We start from the raw sequence: 7,960 nt of genomic DNA on the forward strand, positions 1-7,960 counted from the left end.
TAGCTATTATGCTGCAATGATGTTGGAAACCAAGGCAGGAAGTGTCAGTTTGATGGCATATCAAGGAAAGCTGCCTCCGGCTTCACCTCCTCTGGGACTCCTCTCTGCCTCCTCCCCTCACTCCTCTGGGACTCCTCTCTGCCTCCTCCCCTCACTCCTCTGGGACTCCTCTCTGCCTCCTCCTCTCACACCTCTGTGTGTTCGAGGGGTTTCCAGAACCTGCACGGACCTGTTCCAGAACAGCTGCTCTAGAGGAGGAGGAACGGCAAAGCAAGTATTAGCTCCTCATGAGACAAACAACCACAATAACAGCAGCAGGAGGACAATCCCCCACAAAAGCCCAGAGAGAATACCCCCCCCTCTCTCCCCCCCCCCCTCTATCTCTCTCTCAAACTCTGAGACATCAAGTGCTCCAGATGGTTCCTAGTGCTAGTAGCGATGTCAGGGAGGCAGGTTGAGTAAGGACCGGACCAGGTGTGGTTCAGTAAGGACCAGGTGTGGTTCAGTAAGGATCAGGTGTGGTTCAATAAGGATCAGGTGTGGTTCAGTAAGGACTGAAGCAGGTGTGGTTCAGTAAGGATTAGGTGTGGTTCAATAAGGACTGGACCAGGTGTGGTTCAGTAAAGATTAGGTGTGGTTCAGTAAGGACTGGAGCAGGTGTGGTTCAGTAAGGATTAGGTGTGGTTCAGTAAGGACTGAAGCAGGTGTGGTTCAGTAAGGATTAGGTGTGGTTCAGTAAGGACTGGAGCAGGTGTGGTTCAGTAAGGATTAGGTGTGGTTCAGTAAGGACTGAAGCAGGTGTGGTTCAGTAAGGATCAGGTGTGGTTCAGTAAGGACTGGAGCAGGTGTGGTTCAGTAAGGATTAGGTGTGGTTCAGTAAGGACTGAAGCAGGTGTGGTTCAGTAAGGATTAGGTGTGGTTCAATAAGGACTGGAGCAGGTGTGGTTCAGTAAGGATTAGGTGTGGTTCAGTAAGGACTGGAGCAGGTGTGGTTCAGTAAGGATTAGGTGTGGTTCAGTAAGGACTGAAGCAGGTGTGGTTCAGTAAGGATTAGGTGTGGTTCAGTAAGGACTGGAGCAGGTGTGGTTCAGTAAGGATCAGGTGTGGTTTACATCATTACCTTTCCGTTTTAGGATATTTATCACTGCTGACATCCTTTAAATATTTTTGCTCTGGCCCTCCACACACACAAATGGACCTACACCCCCCCCCACACACATACGCATACACACACACACACATACACAATTAAATGGACACACCCAGCCCCCCCCCACTTGTCTTCTCTCATTCTCTCACAGTTTTCAAGACTGATCCGTGTGTGTGTGTGTGTGTGTGTGTGTGTGTGTGTGTGTGTGTGTGTGTGTGTGTGAGTGTGTGTGTGGAAAGGAGAATCATCACGATTCCCATGCCACACCCAAATGTACCATCACACACCCTGAAATCCACACACACAGCAAAAGAGAGTCAGGGCTCATTGTTTTGCCTGAGTCGACATTTCTCTGCCTCTCTGACTGACATTGTGTCCAAAAGTGGACGGCACTGCAAGAAATATGGTGGCGACATCACCGAGGTTGCTAGGAGTTTCACCCTAGAGACAGTGCCATGGTCGCTAGGAGAGTTGAGACTGACGGGCACGCATGTGATAGGTTGACTGCTTTTTTACCGTAACCAATGGCAACTGGGCCGGCTACCCATTAATGATGAGGAACAGATCTAGAGCAAAGAGGGAAGGAGAGCGCGAGGGCGGAGAAAGAAAATAAAAGAAGAGAGGATGAAGACATGAGAGACTAGGAACGACAGAAATTTTCATCCATCACTATGCTTTCTGCCAATCTGAAATACTCTTGTTCTAAAATGTTTAGAATCAGTACCACCCTCTCTCTCTCTCTCTCTCTCTCTCTCTCTCTCTCTCTCTCTCTCACCATGTTTTTCTTTCTACTTCTTTCGCTCGTTCTTTCGTGCTCCACTCTTGTTGCCATGGCTACAATCATTAACACATCTGTCATGGTTATCTCTTGCTGGAGCTGGAATCCATGCCACCATACATGCACACACTTGCACATGAACATACACATGAGTACCTCATATAGACTAACACCCACACCCATACACACACACACACACACACACACAAACACACACAAGCACACATAATGGAATCTTTGTTGGGGGGTTTTTTCTAAAGGAAACCAGCCTTTCTCTGTGTATCTTCATATGAGCCTCACCTTTTATATTTGACACAGTCTTCACCCTTTTCTTGTGCTAAGTGGTTCAGTCCATCATGCTGTGATTACATCTTGAGTGACAGCCCTAAAGCCCACCCCTTACACGCGTAGCAAGACTATTTGCTTAGTTCACATCCATCCTTGACCAAGGAGATGGTAGTATGGTGAGGAAGCCCAAGTCCTCTTCCAGGGTCGGACTTAATGCATATGCGCCATCGGGTCAGGGACACCCAGCTACACAGTGTCGAAAAAATCTGAACTTAATGCCATGAATGGCTGAAATAGTTCGTGTTAACAATAGAAGTGTCTAGGGATAGTAGAATAACAAAGCATATGACCCAGTGTAACCTAAACCCCGCCCAGGTGCACCATGTGACCCAGTGTAGCCTAAACCCTGCCTAGGTGCACCATGCACGTATGGACACGCACGCACAGGACAAGCTGAGATCAGAGGAGCCATTGGTAAATTGCAGAAAAGCTCTTTAATTGCAGTGTGTGTGTGTGTGTGCGTGTGTGTGTGTGTGTGTGTGTGTGTCCTCTGGGCTGAGAGCAAAAAAACATCAGATTTACACCCTGAGAATGTAATTTAAACAGTAAAATGGAAACACACACACACACACACACAAACACACACACACGCACATGCACACCATGTGCCTGACAGCATTACGTTTATGTAAAAACATTGGCTATGAACCCACTAATAAAAAACAGGTAAGTTAGTTCTCATCTGTGTATGGGCTACATGTCACAGAGGTCAAAGTGAGGAATTTGTGTGGATGAGCGGGTGTGTGCTTTTGTTAAAGGAAGTTTCTGAATTCCTCACTAATAATTATTGAAATGCTTAAGAATGTTGTCAGGCACTCAGAAAACAGACACACACACACATACACGATTATTCCACATAAGGAAGCATTTCTTGCTTTCCCATACATATAAATAAGTCCTAAAGTATAAAAAAGTCCAAAATTCTGTTAATATGCCTCATGTTTCAACCAGTATAAATCAGTATCAACCAGTATCAGCTAGTATCAACCAGTATAAATCAATATCATTATCATCAAGCTAAAAGCCAGAGTCCTGACCTCACCCTGGCATTGCTCAAACACACCACCCACCAAACACACCACACACAACACACACCACACCAAACACACCAAAGCAAGCTATAATCGCATAAAAGACATGACAGACCACACACACACACACACACACACACACACACAGACACACACACAATGAGGATGCATTCTCTTCCATAGACTTTTCATTCTGGAGCTCACGAATTGAGGTCCACCATGATGTAACAGGGGACATGACAGGCGCAGTAACATCTGTGCAACATTAGCTCAAGATTAATAACCATCATTAATCAAAAATCAGACCAAAAGCAATTTTGCACTCCCTTCAATCTATCAATAAAAAACAAACAACCAACCAAACAAGTTTGCACTCTAAACCTGCCCCAAAAAGCCAAAGGAAGTGATGGCGAGAAGGAGAGAGAAGGAGAGTTGAGTTGCTGTTTACCTTCTTTCCTTTCTTCTTGCGGTGCGGGGTCTTGGAGCCGCTCTTTTCCTTGACTTCCTCGCTCATGCTGACAGTGTGGAGCCGCTCTTCCAAACTCCACTTAGTCCAGCACAGAGGAGCACGATCCGCCCCACAATCCCATCACAGCGCCAGCCGGGGCTCGCAAAAGGCACGCTCCTCCGAAAGCGCTCGCGTGTGAGAACGAGAGAGCGCGAGAGAGAGCGTGTTTTTCACTCCAAGCGCTCGTTGCCCGCGTTTGCATTACTCCCCAGGACAGGGTGTGGAGGGAGAACGAGAGAGGAGGGGGGAGCAGAAATAACAGCATCAAAATAAGAGGATAAAAAGAGAGGGATGATAGAAGAAGAGAAACACAGCTGCTTATAACTAAACCTGCTTAGACAGAAGAGGGGGGGATCAACAGAGGAGAGAGGGAGAGAGAGGGAGAAAGAGAGAGAGAGAGAGAGAGAGAGAGAGAGAGAGGGAGAGAGCAGAGAGAGAGGGAGAGAGAGAGAGGGAGAGGAGAGAGAGAAAGAGAGAGAAAGAGGTGGGTATTTGAGAAAGGAGGAGAGAGGCAAAATGAAAGAGGAGAGGGAACGAATGATTGCTGTTAATAAGATTTGTGTGTGTGTGTGTGTGTGTGTGTGTGTGTGTGTGTGTGTGTGTGTGTGTGTGTGTGTGTGTGTGTGTGTGTGCTCTTTTTAGGCATTTGTGTGTTTTTAACCAAGGAGTCTGGACGTGAGGGAGTACCTTCAGCCTGAAGCCATCGATTACACACACACACACACACACACACACACACACCCTGTACTGTGACAGAGAGCGTGTATCTACTGAAACAGCAGCAGTAGCATAGCTGTGCTCCCTGACTCTCTCTTCCTGATCAGGGCGACATGTCCAAACCCACACTGTCACACACACAACCACGAACTCAAATTCTAATCCCAACCCTGAATCCGAAAGAAATCTAACCCTGCTACTCTAACCCCAGGCACTAAAGAGACCCGGACCATGCTGGGAGATTATAGGCCAAGCAACTCAGACCTGGAGATAGCTGGTGTGTGAAAACACTGGAGCAGGTAACTGGACCATCACAGACGTCCTGGTCAGGCATCTGGTAATCAAATCAGGAACTTCCCAAGTTAATACCCTAGCAGTCTAAGTGCCACCTCTCACTGACACACACACACACACACACACACAAAAGAACATACCTTCCAATGTTTTCTTTTTCCCTGTGATGGCGTGTTTCTGAAATAGCTGGTAGGAATAGACCTACTTTGTCCTGTTGGCTGAATACACCGTACAAAAATAAAAATAGAAACTTATTCAGAATAGGTTTAAAATACATTTTTATAAAGGCCATGTGAAGCACATGTGCCATTCGTCAACATGACTACCCTGTTCTTCCATGTTCCTAGAGGGTGGCTTCCATTACGTCACATAGCTCACGATTACGGGCCATGAATGTCTACATATCCGGCCAACCAGAACGGCCAAATTACTCAAATCACCGGGTCGACCAGATGGGTAATACATTTAAAATCATTCGACTATAATTACTAATCTTTATTTCTCGAGTCTTAGCCAGCCAGGTAATGGTAGTTGCCATTATGACAGAATCAAAAATTTGCCCTTATATGTTTACATTGTAATTTTATTCATATGGGATATATTTTCCATTTGAATGCTTTTATTAACACTGATTGTGTTTTTGATTAAAGTAATTATTCTGAACCTGTAACCATTCTGACAACATAACATGGCATGAGATCAGAACGCGCTCTGAAAATGTACCTCCATTACCCATGTTCCGTTACAAGCTATCTTACCAGCAGTCTGTTTTTGTAGGCTACCTGGGTGCCCCTTATCCTAAACCCAACCTCAACTCTAAGCCTAACCCTAACCCTAAACCCAACCCCAATTCTAAACCTAACCCTAACCCTAAACCCAACCCCAATTCTAAACCTAACCCTAAACCCAACCCCAACTCTAACCCTAATCCCAACTCAACCCCAACTCTAAGCCTAACCCTAACCCTAACCCAAACCCAACTTTAACCCTAACCTTAACCATAAACCCAACTGCAAATCTAAGCCTAACCCTAACCCTAAACCCAACCCTAACTCTAACCCTAACCCCAACCCGACCCCAACTCTAACCCTAAACCCACAGTAAATCTGTGACTATTCCTGTGCTCAAGACTAATATGTGGAAGTATTTTAAGGACCTACAGCTTCCGTCCACGTGGGTTCAGGGTATCTCCAGCAGTATGTACAGGAGACGTTATTGTTGTATAGGTGGGGCAAAGCTCAGCTCTGAATGGGTTAGTGTGAGTGTGTATGTGTGTGCACAACAAGCAAAAATACAGACACAGACACAAACAGAGATTGAGAGAGAATGAGAGAACAGATATCTTTAGCTCATGCAGGAGGTGATTTTGAAATAAGTCGGTCACCATGGCCAGTCGGACTTCCGTCAAATGGTTACCATGACAACAGGACTAATCTCTTGCACTCAGTTATTGACTGGGTGACGTCTGGATGCCTGTCTTCAGCAGAGCGTAGCTATCACATACACAGCACATCACGCAACTCACCTTCAACAGTCTGAACTATACCTCAGACTGAGCTATACCTCATACAGATCTATACCTCACACTGAACTATACCTCAGACTGAACTATACCTCACACTGATCTATACCTCACACTGATCTATACCTCAGACTGAAATATACCTCAGACTGAAATATACCTCAGACTGAGCTATACATCATACTGAACTATAGTTTATTACTGAACTACAGCCTCAGAGTAATCTGTTGTCTCATTCTGAAACAGGCTCATGCAGAAGCAGTGTTATACTTAACTACAGAATTTTGTGTATTTCTGGATTGTGCTTCTGGACAGAGTGTGAGTACATTTCCATAATGGACATGCTGGCAGGACGTGTGCTTCGTGGTCTAATAAATCACCCTGTCCAGGTTTTGGAGGCTAATGTCTAATGTGATAATGTTGGATAAATTAGGATCCCTGGTAGGAAATGGAACCCGGAGCAGCAGGTGTGTCACGCCACTGGTCCCGTCCTGAACTTTAACAGCGGAACGTCCTGTCTGCTTGGTATTTTTAGGAATGTTTTTGGGACCCCAGGTTTAGGCGCTTCCAAATCCTTACACACCCACATCGCCCACAGGGTAAGATGAGAGAGAGAGAGAGAGAGAGAGAGTGAAGTCCTGCAAATTTGCTTAAGTGAGCTGCTGGCAATGCTGTCGTGTCTACTCAGTCCCAGTGTTGCGGAAACAACCCAAACCCCTCCGGAGAGCCGTTCCTCTCACAGCAGGGATTGACTATGGCACTGATCGGAAAGTGATTAAATGCAGAGTGTTTATTGATTATGGGAGTGATTGGTGAGGAGATGGGTTTGAGGCTCGTGGTGGTCTGTGATGCCTGAGGGCAGCATACATAAATATAGCAGATCATCCTGGTATAGAATTACACCAATTACACCAAATCAGTCAGACACGGCAACACGCAGTCGGCGACGGGAACAGATCTGTGAGACACGAGGGAGCATCTTAATGAACTGGACACAGACAAAATGTTTGATGAGTCAAACACCTCAGCACATAGGAGCCACTCGTGGTGGTCCTGAAAGTCTGAGTAATTTATCATTTATTTCAGGAAAATCCTGGAGGCAGCTTGAAAAAAACACTCAATGCCTCACTGCCACGAACCTTAGAGGAGGAGGTTGTTGGAGCTGACTCAGTGATGGAGAAAGAGAGACACAAAGGGAGGGAAGATAGGCATAATCATAGAAACAAACAAAGGCTCATCAACCAATCCTCCTACCCCTCAGAACACATTCCCACAACGACCACTTCTCTACCACATCACCATGGTTACACTCTTCTGGCTGCATACTTACAAGCTTCACACCGTCAAAGAGAAAGGTTTTTTTTGAGGGGTGAACAAAAAGAGAGAGCAAGAGAGAGAGAAAGGGACTAAGAGAGAGGGATGGATAGAGAGAAAAAAGACAGAGGGTGAGAGAGTTGAACAAAACACACCTCTTGAAAAACCAGAGTCTTGTTCCTGCTTTTTTTTTTTCAGGAATAGAGACATCACAAGTAGCCATGGCGATCACTCATGGCGGAATACGGGGGGATCAAAACTGCAAATACTCCATATGACATCACTGCGTGTAGAGGAG

At 45.8% G+C, this 7,960-nt stretch overlaps 1 long non-coding RNA gene across 1 annotated transcript in view; it reads right to left on the minus strand.

Moving 5' to 3' along the window:
* LOC113589874 overlaps nt 1-4,237 on the minus strand; it is a 4,866-nt gene extending 629 nt beyond the window's left edge. Inside the window, exons 1-2 of the long non-coding RNA XR_003412043.2 lie at nt 3,756-4,237; nt 1-248 (exon numbers count right to left, since the gene is read on the minus strand). The exon at nt 1-248 is cut by the window's left edge and continues 165 nt beyond it. This is a non-coding gene — a long non-coding RNA (uncharacterized LOC113589874). The remainder of the gene's footprint in view (nt 249-3,755) is intronic.
* Between the last annotated feature and the right edge of the window lie 3,723 nt (nt 4,238-7,960).

This window comes from Electrophorus electricus, chromosome 13 (genome assembly GCF_013358815.1).
Source record: "Electrophorus electricus isolate fEleEle1 chromosome 13, fEleEle1.pri, whole genome shotgun sequence".
NCBI lineage: Eukaryota > Metazoa > Chordata > Actinopteri > Gymnotiformes > Gymnotidae > Electrophorus > Electrophorus electricus.